The sequence below is a fragment of the Suncus etruscus genome, chromosome 10 (assembly GCF_024139225.1).
Source record: "Suncus etruscus isolate mSunEtr1 chromosome 10, mSunEtr1.pri.cur, whole genome shotgun sequence".
NCBI classification, from domain to species: Eukaryota; Metazoa; Chordata; class Mammalia; order Eulipotyphla; family Soricidae; genus Suncus; species Suncus etruscus.
The window spans coordinates 29,199,415-29,212,687 of record NC_064857.1 but is presented as its reverse complement, the minus strand read 5'-3'; positions in this window follow the sequence as shown (position 1 = coordinate 29,212,687).

Genomic DNA, 13,273 nt, shown 5'->3' with positions numbered 1-13,273 from the left:
GCTGGGTTGGCTGTGTGCAAGGCAAAAGCCCTGCTGGTGTTCTCCAGCCCCAGATAAAGAAATTATTTAAAAAAATTATTTCTTTTATTTAAATAAATATATTATTTTGCACCCCCAAAAAGAGTTTATTTTGGCATGCAAACCTTTTTAACTCCTTATATATTGCATATTTTTTCTTTTTGTTATCTTTGTCTGCCAAATCAAATCATTGAAAATACCTTTCGGAAAAAAAAAAAAGAAAATACCTTTTGGGGCTGGAGAGATAGCATGGAGGTAAGGCGGTTGCCTTCCATGCAGAAGGTCGGTGGTTCGAATCTTGGCATCCCATATGGTCCCCTGAGCCTGCCAGGAACGATTTCTGAGCATAGAGCCAGGAGTAATCCCTGAGCGCTGCCGGGTGTGACCCAAACACCAAAAAAAAAAAAAAAATACCTTTGAGTTTAAGATCCTGATGGGTATTGCCTTTTTCCCTATGGTCTCTGGTCTAAACTTTGATACACACTTTGAATTAATTTTTGTGTGTTATGATACGTGGCTACATTTTAAATTTTTTTTTTTTTTTTTTTTTTTTTTTTTTTTTTTTGTGGTTTTTGGGTCACACCCGGCAGTGCTCAGGGGTTATTCCTGGCTCCAGGCTCAGAAATTGCTCCTGGCAGGCACGGGAGGACCATATATGGGACGCCGGGATTCGAACCGATGACCTCCTGCATGAGAGGCAAACGCCTTACCTCCATGCTATCTCTCCGGCCCCTACATTTTAAATTTTTTGTAAGTGATGATTATACTGTTTTCTCAGCACCATCTGTTGAAGAGGCTTTTCATAATCCATGTTCCCAGTTTTTTTGTCATTTATTAATCCTAGGATTCTCAATTATATCTATTGATATGACAGATAAATGGATAAAGAATTTGTGTTTTTACTCACAGTGAACTATTGTGCAGGCACCAGGGGAAAAATAGGCAGTTTGTGACACCTTGGATGGAACTTAAGGGTATCATGTTAAACAAAATAAGCCAGCAGCAGGGATCAGAGCAAAAGCATAGCAGTTTGGGCATTTGCCTTGCTTGTGGCCAATCGGGTTTGATCCCCAGCACCCCAGATAGTACCCCCCCCCCAGAAAGCAAGGAGTGATTCTAGAGTATCTCCAGGTATGGCCCCAAAACCAAAAACAATTTAAATTTAAAATAATAATAGTAAGCCAGAAGTAGCACAAATGCTACTTCTCACTCATCTGTAGATTCTGCAGGGGCAAAAATAGTATCCATTGATAATAAACATTGGGGAATCGATTATAGATCTGAGAATACCAGGTTGGGGGTAGGGTGGAATGGGGAATAATGAGTATTAGAAGTACTGGAAGTATTAGAAGTACACAAGAGAAAAAAAAATAAACCAAGAAATAAAATAAAAAGAAGTACACAAGAGCATAGATGAAGGTTCTAAGACACGTTGGTGATGGTAAAGTGAGGTCATGATACATCCCAAAACCATAACTGTCAGTCAACAAATAGAGGGAGGTAAGATTGGGGAGGAAAAGGAAAACTGGACCAGAGGTGACTCAGTGATAATAGTCGGATGTCATGGACACTTCCTATGACAGTGATGTGCAGCAGCTCTTTACATCAAACTTAAACACTTTACTACAGTTTGTAGCCAAACTTTACACAAACTTAAACACTATATATTACCGGTCGCACTCCTGCCAGAAAAGTGTTGACCCCACATGCTGCGTGTGGTATCATTATTTCATATTTCATATTCGTTCGCTCGTGTTACCCGCTTTCCTCCCGTGAAAGGACTATGACCCACGAGAATTGCTGAGACGCAAGACGTCTACAACAGTTGGTGCTCAACGTTTGGGGGCCGTCGGAGGAAAGCAAGCTGCCTCTCTCTTTTCTATTCCTGTTTTATTTTTTTCTCTCTTTCATCTTATTTTTAGGTGCACGAAGCAGGAACCTCGTCAGAGTGCCTAGGAGGACTCCCTGAACAGCAACAGGTTTAAGACGAGAAGAAAGAACGCAGGAACTACCTGGCCCCCTGGACAGAGTCTTTGCATGGACTGAATCTCCGCCTGGACAGAGAAAGGATCCTTTTGCAGAATCAGCTGCTCAATCCCCCCCATCCTGTGACAGCCAAAAGGGACCAGAATGCAGACATCCTGGAAACTCCTGTTGACAGACAGCTAACTAACTACTGGAGACTGCCTAAGAACAGATAAAGTCAGACTCGCAGATCAAAATTAAAAACCTGAACTGATACACTCATAAAAATCAACACTGAACTTATAGACTCTTATACAAAAAATATCACCTTTTACTCTTGTGTGTATATATGTTTCTTGTTAAGCCTAGATTGTTTAACAGCAGCTGCTACCATTGACTGTCTATCTAAATTCATTGCAATTTAGTAAAAAAAATATTATATATATGTATATAGGGAGATTCAGCAGACCAGCAGTTCCCCTTCTAACAATATTCCTAACAAAATTTGTTTATATATTCTATTGTTTTCTATTGTTTAATTCTTCCACTCTGAACTTTAAATTTCCCTATGTTTATGGCAGGGACAGAAAATATTAGTATTACTCCAATTTTTTTATTCTTATAATTTTCTCATATACAGTGTTTTACTTAATTGTTCTAACTCCTTGGTGCCAGGAAAGGTTCACAGTTTATTTTAGTCTATATTTAGGTTCTCTTAAGATAGATTATAACTGGTACTCTAGTCTTCTTACTATTTTAACCAATTTAGCTAATGTAAGTTTTATATTAACTACAACTTCTGTATCCCACATTGCTGGGATCAGATTACTAATTTTTTTTTTGGTGCTGTTATTTCTCCACCTTCTATTTTCACAGCAAGAAAATGATTTACTATTACAACAAGACACGCCTGAGAGATGGCATGGAGGTAAAGCATTTGCCTTGCATGCAGAAAGTCAGTGGTTCAAACACCGCATCCCATATGGTCCCCTGAACCTGCCAGGAGAAACTTCTGAGCGCAGAGCCAGGAGTAACCCCTGAGCACTACCTGGTGTGACCTTTAAAAAAAAAAAGAGTGTATTGCCAGGGCATGCCTAAACTTTTAGGGGGGCTCAGCCCACCAGATGTATCCTCAGATTTTCCTGGTGGGTAGAACTAATTTAACCCCCATGGGGTTCCTCAAAAGGCCGATGTGGACGCCTTTTCCCCCTGCGTGGATGGTTGAGGAGTTTCCAAAGAGACGCCTGGCATTACATTTTTAGCCAGTATTTGACTATCTCTCCTTTGTATATATCAGGCAAAATAATAGCATCTATCAAATAATTTGGCTCAGAAATTCCAGCACCAAAGTTTATTTAAGAACCCCCTTTTCTGGATCTAGTCAGCCCTAAAAGCAAAGACAATTTTTCTCTCCTTTTCTTTTTTTTTTTTTTTTTTTTTTCTTTTCTTTTTTTGGTTTTTGGGCCACACCCAGCGATGCTCAGGGGTTACTCCTGGCTGTCTGCTCAGAAATAGCTCCTGGCAGGCACGGGGGACCATATGGGACACCGGGATTCGAACCAACCACCTTTGGTCCTGAATCGGCTGCTTGCACGGCAAACACCGCTGTGCTATCTCTCCGGGCCCATTTTCTCTCCTTTTCAAATATGTCCTTTGCAGCTGCAGTTTCTGGTAATCAAGGGTGTAACCAGAATACAGATTTTGACTTTTGACCCTCCTTTAGAAATAGGGAAGCTCATTCCTGGGGATTTGGTACCTCCCTTCATTTAACCTCTAAAACAATAGAGTCCAGCCTAGAAAGACCAAGTTTCTAGATATTTCCTGCTTCTCCTCCTAATCCTGATTTTGAATTTAAAGTAAGCTTGCAAGGAGTTACCTTGAGTCGTATGACCTTCTCTCTTGTAATTTAGAATTTTTAGTCACACCCATAGTTTAGGTATTGTTATTGTTATGCTAGGCTTTGTGATTACAATTATTCTTCACCTGTGGCTAATTTTACCCCTATAAATTCCCCTGCTCAAAAATTGTCGCACTCCTGCCAGAAACGTGTTGACCCCCCCAAAAAAAACAAAACACTATATATTACCTAAATTAAAATATATGTGTATGTATGTAACAATATAAACATATGTTTACATGTGGACTCCAACTCCACATTGCAAATACATTTGTGTGTGTGTGTGTGTGTGTGTGTGTGTGTGTGTGTGTGTGTGTGTGTGTGTATGTGTGTGGTTTTGGGTCACACCCGGCAGTGCTCAGGGGTAATTCCTGGATCCAGGCTCAAAAATTGCTCCTGGCAGGCACGGGGGACCATATGGGATGCCGGGATTCCAACCGATGACCTCCTGCATGAAAGGCAAATGCCTTATTTCCATGCTATCTCTCCAGCCCGCAAATACATTTTTTAAAAAGCTTTTATACTCAACATTTATCAAATGTTGGTACATTTAATTTAGCAATGGATTTATATTAAAATCCACTGGCCAATGTTCGTTTTACAGCTCTGCCTTGACAAATTAACATAAACTGGGTGATTTAAATGTATTCTCTCGGCCCGGAGAGATAGCACAGCGGCGTTTACCTTACAAGCAGCTGATCCAGGACCAAAGGTGGTTGGTTCGAATCCCGGTGTCCCATATGGTCCCCCGTGCCTGCCAGGAGCTATTTCTGATCAGACAGCCAGGAGTGATCCCTGAGCACCGCCAGGTGTGGCCCAAAAACCAAAAAAAAAAAAAAAAAAAATGTATTCTCTCACAGGTCTAGACACTATAAGCCTGAAATCAATCTTTGTTCTGTCCAAAGACTCTACGGGAAAAATTCTGTCTCCTTCCCTGTTTCTTATGGGTGTTTGCCTTCATCTTCAGTTTATGTGTCTCTGTAGCTTAACCTTCACTTTCTCTTGTAAGGGCATGTGCTATTGCTTTTGGGGATCAACTGGATAACCTACATAGCATTTTGTGATCCTTTTAGTGGAGGCAGCATTCAACCACTAGGGTCATCTTACCTTCTGAATGGATCTTTGGTGAATGCATGATTTTCTAACTATGTATTAGTCATCTGGAAAATACGGGTTCACTGCCTTATGCATATTTTCCAAGTGTTGACACATTTAATTTAGCAATATTTCTGAAAACTCACATTAGTTTTTCACAAAATTCATCAGAAAACTCTTTCAGGGGAGGGAAATACTCAAGCTCATGGTGACAGACACATTTTCCAAAGCTCTCTATTTATTTGTGTGCCTGAGTTTTCTTATTGCCAGTAAATACAGTGAAGTTGTTTTCTTTGATGTGACAGGCCTACTTTGTTCATTTAAAAAAAAAAAATCTGCCAAATACCCAAGTTTGGCAGATAGCATCATATGCCAGTCATCCTTGTAAGTAAAAATGTTCTATGTAAAAGCACCACATTTGGCTTTGACCTTAAACTTGTTCCACAAGGAAGGGCTTTTTCTGCAGACAATGATTTTTCAGACAACAGAAGTGCTTTGTGCATACTTCTCATTTTGTCACACATTTACTAATAAGAAATGTACTCCAGGGGCCGGGCGGTGGCGCTGGAGGTAAGGTGCCTGCCTTGCCTGCGCTAGCCTAGGACGGACCGCGGTTCGATCCCCCGGCGTCCCATATGGTCCCCCAAGAAGCCAGGAGCAACTTCTGAGCGCATAGCCAGGAGTAACCCCTGAGCGTCACAGGGTGTGGCCCCCCCCAAAAAAAAAAAACCAAAAAAAAAAAAAAAAAAGAAATGTACTCCAGGGCTCGGAGAGACAGCACAGCGGCGTTTGCCTTGCAAGCAGCCGATCCAGGACCAAAGGTGGTTGGTTCGAATCCCGGTGTCCCATATGGTCCCCCGTGCCTGCCAGGAGCAGACAGCCAGGAGTAACCCCTGAGCAACGCCGGGTGTGGCCCAAAAACCAAAAAAAGAAAAAAAAAAAAAGAAAAAAAAAAAGAAATGTACTCCAAGTGTTAAATTCTACAAAACTAATCATTTTTATTGCCTTATCAAGGGCATCCGTAAGTTTATTTTTCATTATTTTTTTTTTAAACTGCAAGTGAATCACTGTAAAGAATGCAATGGGGCTGCAGCCATATAGCACAGTAGGTAGGGTGTTTGCCCGGCACGCAGTAGACCCAGGCTCTATCCCCAGTATCCCCCCCCTTTTTTTTACCTTCAACACTTTATTTGAAAAGTATCTTTAGAAAGGTATGCAAATTTATTATTTAGAAGCTTGGCATACTACACAACAGTAGAATACAAATCATCTAAATCCTTTGTACTACATAGAAAATGGGCTTCCTTTTCATTTTTAGTAAGATGTCATTCATTTTCTTCTATGTTTTTTATCAAAAGCATTTCTAATGTCTAAATGTCTTCAACATGCTGTTCGTGATTCCTATGAAGTTTATACAGTAATGGGAACCTTTTCTATTGTATTTCTCACTTTTTCCTGAGTCCTCACTTGCTAAGTCTTTATCAATATGCTAACATCATTCAACAGTTTTTTTATGTAATTTTTTTTATTTTTTATAATTTTTATTTTAGTCATAGTGGTTTACATATCATTCACAGCAATATTTTAGGTACATATTAACATTGAATCAGGGGAATTCCCACCACCGAATTGTCCTCCCTCCACCTCCGCTCCTGTCCTGCCTTCCGTAGCCTCCACCCTCACCCCCGGGGCTGCTAGAATGAGTTGTCCCCTTCATGCCAGCTTTCTACTTAATGATCTTTCAACTGTTTGGTCATGGTACCTCCGTTATATCCCCCTCTAATTGGGAGGCGGGACTAGATAGTTAAGGTTATGTGGTTTTGTTTGAAGAAGAAAAAAGTAAAATAAAATGGGGTAAAAAATATGCCAAACATGGCCAGAGTCCTTCTAGAGGCTCTCATCCTCGGTTTGAGAGACAAAGGGGTAAAAGAAGGTGGAACACCACATCAGTATAAAAAGAAGTACCAAGGGCCTGGAGGGATAGTACAGCTGCGTTTGCCTTGCAAGCAGCCGATCCAGGACCAAAGGTGGTTGGTTCAAATCCCGGTGTCCCATATGGTCCCCCGTGCCTGCCAGGAGCTATTTCTGAGCAGACAGCCAGGAGAAACCCCTGAGCAATGCTGGGTGTGGCCCAAAAAAAAAAAAAAAAAAAAAAGAAGTACCAAATAAAATATCCAGTGAGCGCTACAGCAATAAAGATAGGCACCACATACCTGCAGTGAACTTGAGAGAAAAAACATGACAGAACACAAAACGAAGAGAAAAAAAGAAGAAAAAAAAAGAAAAGAGAAAAAAAATGAAGAGAAAAGAAGAAAGAAAAAATAAATAAATAAAAATGGAGACAACCAGTTCAATATCCACACCAAATCAAAGAAATCGACAAAGCTAGATAGATAAAAAATAAAAAAGAATTATTTTGCTCTCTCTCTCTCTCTCTCTCTCTCTCTCTCTCTCTCTCTCTCTCTCTCTCTCTCTCTCTCTCTCTCCCTTTCCCCCTCCTGCATAGGCACAGTAAACATTGGAGTCATTTGAAAAAGAATTCCCTTGGTCTAAGAGATATAGGGTTTCTCCACCCTTGAAGTATATTGTCATGGGATTAACTATAGACTCCTTTCTAATTCATTTACTTTCCCATTGGTGCTTTTGTGGTGTATGGGAGATGTCTGCTCCATCCTGGGTGGTAAAATCAGGTCTCTGTATCTAGAGATCTCCGTCTCTGCACATGTCAAGGATGGAACTTATGGTGAAGTCTTTCTTTGTGGTTCTAGAAGTTCTGTTCCCTTAGTGTCATTATAGTCTGTCTTCTGTGGTTGGTGGTCTTGGTCCTTGCACTGATCCTAGGTTGGAGCCTGGGATAGCGTCTTTTGTTATGTTATCAGAAGACCCATTCAGTTGCTACTGTCTCAGTCATACCTCTGGAATTAGAGATCATCGATCCCCAGTATCTTATATGGTCCCTGAGCCTGCCAGGAATAACTTCTGAGCTAAATACAGATCCAGGAGTAACCCCTAAGCACAGCTGGGTATGGCCCAAAAACCAAAAAAAAAAAAAAAAAAAAAAAAAAAGGATGCAATGACTTCTTGTACAGTTTGTGACTACGGATTCATGCCAAGGCACCAGCAGTTCTAGCTGGTGTTGCATCATCATCAGTGCAAATGTCAACACAATGAGGAAGATGAATAACATCACAGAGTTATTATGAAAACAGTTTGATCTTGCAGATACCCGGAAAGGGCCTGATAGCTTTCCAGGGGGTCATGAAAACTGCTGATGAATACTGTTCACTTGAAGACTATTTTGTCATAGGCTGAAAAAAAAATTTTTTTTTTTTTTTGGTTTTTGGGCCACACCCGGTAACGCTCAGGGGTTACTCCTGGCTATGTGCTCAGAAGTTGCTCCTGGCTTGGGGGACCATATGGGACACCGGGGGATCGAACCGCGGTCCGTCCAAGGTTAGCGCAGGCAAGGCAGGCACTTTACCTTTAGCGCCACCGCCCGGCCCCCAAATTTTTTTTTTTTTTAGCTTTTGAGCCACAACCGGCAATGCTCAGGGATTACTCCTGGCTATGCACTCAGAAATCATTACTCCTGGCAGTCACGGGGGACCATATGGGATGCCGGGATTCAAACCACCATTGGTCCTGGGTCTGCTTGCAAACACCCTACCAATGTGCTATCTCTCTGGCCTCATAGTTCTACCTCACTATTCATCAGAAGCAAATACTGTTTGACACATAAAGTCTGTTTGGGGAAACCCAGGATGGCTCAATGACAAAGTTCCTGGGCTTGCAATCATACTAGACACCACAACTGAAAGTTTGTGACCTCTAGCAAACACCACAGCCAAGTGTGCAAGCAGCACAACCAAGCATGTATTTTAGCTCTGGTCATTGTACCAGCAAGAGAGGGAAGGAATGTGGGGGAAAGAAACATTTTCCAGATTCCTCTTGTACATTTTCTGCCCCAGAACCTATAATTATCTAAGTATAGTAGAAGCTCTGATTCATTTTAGTGTAAAACATTTAGAGACCAGTGCACAATTTATCTTTTGCTGTGATGGTCATTGATTTTAGGCCTTTCTGTATCACATATGTAGGAAACGCATAAATTTTTGGGGGGGTTTTTTTTTGGGGGGGGGTCACACCCAGTAGTGCTCAGGGGTTCCTCCTGGCTCTATGCTCAGAAATCGCTCTTGGCAGATTTGGGGACCAGATGGGATGTCGGGATTCGAACCACCATCCTTTTCCATGCAAGGCAAATGCCTTGCCTCCATATTATCTCTCCAGTCCTAGTATTTCTTAGGTGTGGTACAAGAATTAAGCACAGGGGCCGGGCGGTGGCGCTAAAGGTAAGGTGACTGCCTTGCCTGCGCTAGCCTTGGACGGACCGCGGTTCGATCCCCCGGTGTCCCATATGGTCCCCCAAGCCAGGAGCAACTTCTGAGCGCATAGCCAGGAGTAACCCCTGAGCGTTACCGGGTGTGGCCCAAAAACCAAAAAAAAAAAAAAAAAAGAATTAAGCACAGGATCTAATAAATGATAGGCTTTACCACTGAGCCATATCCCTGGTCCAGTGGCAAAATACAAAATATATTCATAATATTGCTTTCAACTACAGGTTTTTGATTATTATTATTATTACTATTATTATTATGGATGTTGGGTCACACCTGGTGACACTCAGGGGTTACTCCTGGCTATGCACTTAGAAATCACACCTGGCTTGGGGGACCATATGGGACTCGGGGGGATCAAATCGTGGTTCATCCTGGGTCAGCCGCGTGCAAGGCAAATGCCCTACCACTGTGCCATCACTCAGGTCCCAGGTTAATGTTTTGTAAAAACCTAACCTTATCTTGATTCTTAAGACTAGGTAATTGCTCATATTTGGCATTGGGGGATTGAACTGCAGTCGTACTAGGCTAGTGTTTGCAAGGCAGACACCTTACCGCTTGTGCCACTGCTTCGTCCCCAATTGCTCTTTTATTTATTTCTTTATTTTTGGTTTTGGGGTCACACCCGGCAGTGCTCAGGGGATACTCCTGGCTCTGTACTCATAAATCACTTTCTGGCAGGCCCAAGAAACCATATGGGATGCTGGGAATAGAACCACTGTCCTGCATGCAAGGCAAATGCCCTACCTCCATGATATCTCTCCGGCTCCAGCAATTGCTCATTTTTTAAGTTTCACTATATATGGCCTGAGAATAATATTTTCATCATTTAATACTTATATAATTACTTATACTTATTTTATACTTATATATTATATATAATATATTATATATTTTAATCATAATATTATAGATCATGTTACATTACTGTTATAACTGTTATTATTATGTACTGTTATAATTCATTATACTCATATAATTTATTATATAACAATTATATGCTTCTTTATATAGAGTATAAAATTGTTTATAAGAGCCACATCCACAGAACATGGAGGAAAGAGCCAGTGAAATGTCTTGGGTGCTTCTTTAATACAGAAACATGAGACCAACAACAGAGACTGTGTGAAAAGTGTGTTGGCACTACAGACAATGTCTTGGATCGAACGATAACTTTCCTGAGGCCTAGAGCTGGTCTTATGCCAGGAAACTTCAGGGGTAGGATCTCTTTGTATTTAGGCCAAGGTTATTCCTTTCCATGCCTCTCATATTTTGGTGGGCCTATGCAAACAACAATTGCCACTCTAACACCGTTTTTACTGTGCTCCTTTGACTCTAATCCTTAAAACGCACCCACTTAAAATTTGAGGTTAACTTAAGCTAATATGCATGTACATGGAAATGTAAAAAATACTATGCCTCTAATGTTTAAGGAGTTACGTAAGTTTGATGGCTTTAGATTGCCTTGTGTGCTGTTAAGAAATATTATAATGTGCTACAATCTGGGGACTTGAGGGACAAAGTAATTGCACATGGATTCTGTTTTTATTTATCTTAACTTTCTTTGGTGAAAGTTCAAAGTTAAGATATCAGCAAGGGGACTTCTTCTGATAATTATGTTATGGGTGATTGTCCTTCCACTGTAACTTTACCTTATCCTCTTTCTTTGCATCTTTTGTTCTCATAATTCAAAATAAAAAAATTATAAAAAAAAAAAAAAAGAAATGTCTTGGGTGCTAGAGTGCATGTTTTGCTTATAGATACCTTGGCTTGAATCCCAGTTCCATAAATCCCAGATCCCATTTCTTAATACTTCCAGGAGCAACTTCTAGAACTATCAGGTGTGACCTGATGAAAAACAAACAAACAAAAATACTATATATCAAAAAGACTGGAACCAGGGCCCGGAGAGATAGCACAGCAGCGTTTGCCTTGCAAGCAGCGGATTCAGGACCAAAGGTGGTTGGTTCGCATTCCGGTGTCCCATATGGTCCCCCGTGCCTGCCAGGAGCTATTTCTGAGCAGACAGCTAGGAGTAACCCCTGAGCACTGCCAGGTGTGACCCAGAAACCAAAAAAAAAAAAAAAAAGAGAGAGAGAGAGAGAGAGAGAGAGAGAGAGAGAAGAAATTCTAGTGCAGAGTTTCTTAAACTTTTTCTTCTGGTGATCTTTTCTGCCTGAGAAAATTTTACACAGTGTGAATCTTTATATATATATAAATATATAAATATATATATAATATATATATAATATATATAATATAATATAAAAATATATATATATTATATATATATAATGGGTTTACAAATCAAGCATCTATTTATTGCTAGTAAGTCATAAAGAACTTTAAAAAATAACTACATTACCCCCATCAAGTGTTGCAATGAGAGCTGAATTTTATGACATTTTTCCCACTGTGCCTTCTTTCTACCATTTATCCTTCCTGTGGCTCCTTTGAATAATTGGGCCCCTAATCTCATGCTATGATCCCGCCCCATTTTTTGTGCTTTTCACCTCTGACTGCTTTGAAATGTTCTGGTTCCCATAGGAAACTCTGAGGCCCCTAGTAGTGAAAGGCACTGTTGAGGATGAGTTTGATCTGGGTTTGATCCCTGGCAGCACATATGGTCACTGCCAGGAGTTATCTCTGAACATGGAGCCAGGCATAAGCCCTGAGCACTGCCCAGCGCACCCCCCACCCCCTTTTTGGAGGGAAATACTATATGATAGAGCAATATATAGAAACTTCTAGGTACCTATTCCAAAAATATGAATAGACTAATTTGAAATGCAATTTTTATTCCTTTGTCCACAGCATTATTTACAGTAGTCAAAATGGAATCACCCCAAATTCTCTTTAATAGATGCCTGGATAAAGAATGATTCTACTATTAAAAAAAGATGAAAGTATGCCTTTGAGACAAAATGAATGGAGCTTTAGGTGTTTTTACTGAGTGAAATAGAAAAAGGAAGCAAAAGGCAATTACCAGTTAGTCTTGTGTGAAATATAAATAGGCAAAGCAAAAAGAAATTTGCACAAAAAAGCATGCACACGAAAAAGAAATTTGCAAAATCTCAACACAGCTAGTTCCTAGACTCAGAAAACAATGCAGGTTACTAGCAGGGAACAAGGTTAGTAAAAGGAAGAGAGGTACTGGCTTTTGGTGGTGAGTATGGTAAATCGAGTACATTTTAGAGGTGTGAAGCCAACTCCTGGAACTCTATGATATTGTAAACTAATAGTAAGTAAATATAAAAAAGTCAATAAACAAGTTAACCTGAAGAATGTAGTTGCTTTTTTATGTTTGTTTTTGGGATTTTCTCCCTCCCTCCCTCCCTCCTTCCTTCCTTCCTCCCTCCCTCCCTCCCTCCTTCCTTCCTTCCTCCTTTCCTCCCTCCCTCCCTCCCTCCCTCCTCCCTCCCTCCCTCCCTCTCTCTCTTTCTTTCTTTCTTTCTTTCTTTCTTTCTTTCTTTCTTTCTTTCTTTCTTTCTTTCTTTCTTTCTTTCTTTCTTTCTTTCTTTCTTTCTCTCTTTCTCTCTCTCTTTCTTTCTCTCTCTTTCTCTCTCTCTTTCTTTTCTTTCTTTCTTTCTTTCTTTCTTTCTTCTTTCTTTCTTTCTTTCTTTCTTTCTTTCTTTCTTTCTTCTTTCTTTCTTTCTTTCTTTCTTTCTTTCTTTCTTTCTCTTTCTTCTCTTTCTTTCCTTCTTCTTTCTTCCTTCTTTCTTTCCTTTCCTTCCTTCCTTTCTTTCTCTCCTTCCTTTCTTTCTCTCCTTCCTTTCTTTCTCTCCTTCCTTTCTTCTCTCCTTCCTTTCTCTCCTTCCTTCCTTCCTTCCTTCCTTCCTTCCTTCCTTCCTTCCTTCCTTCCTTCCTTCCTTCCTTCCTTCCTTCCTTCCTTCCTTCCTTCCTT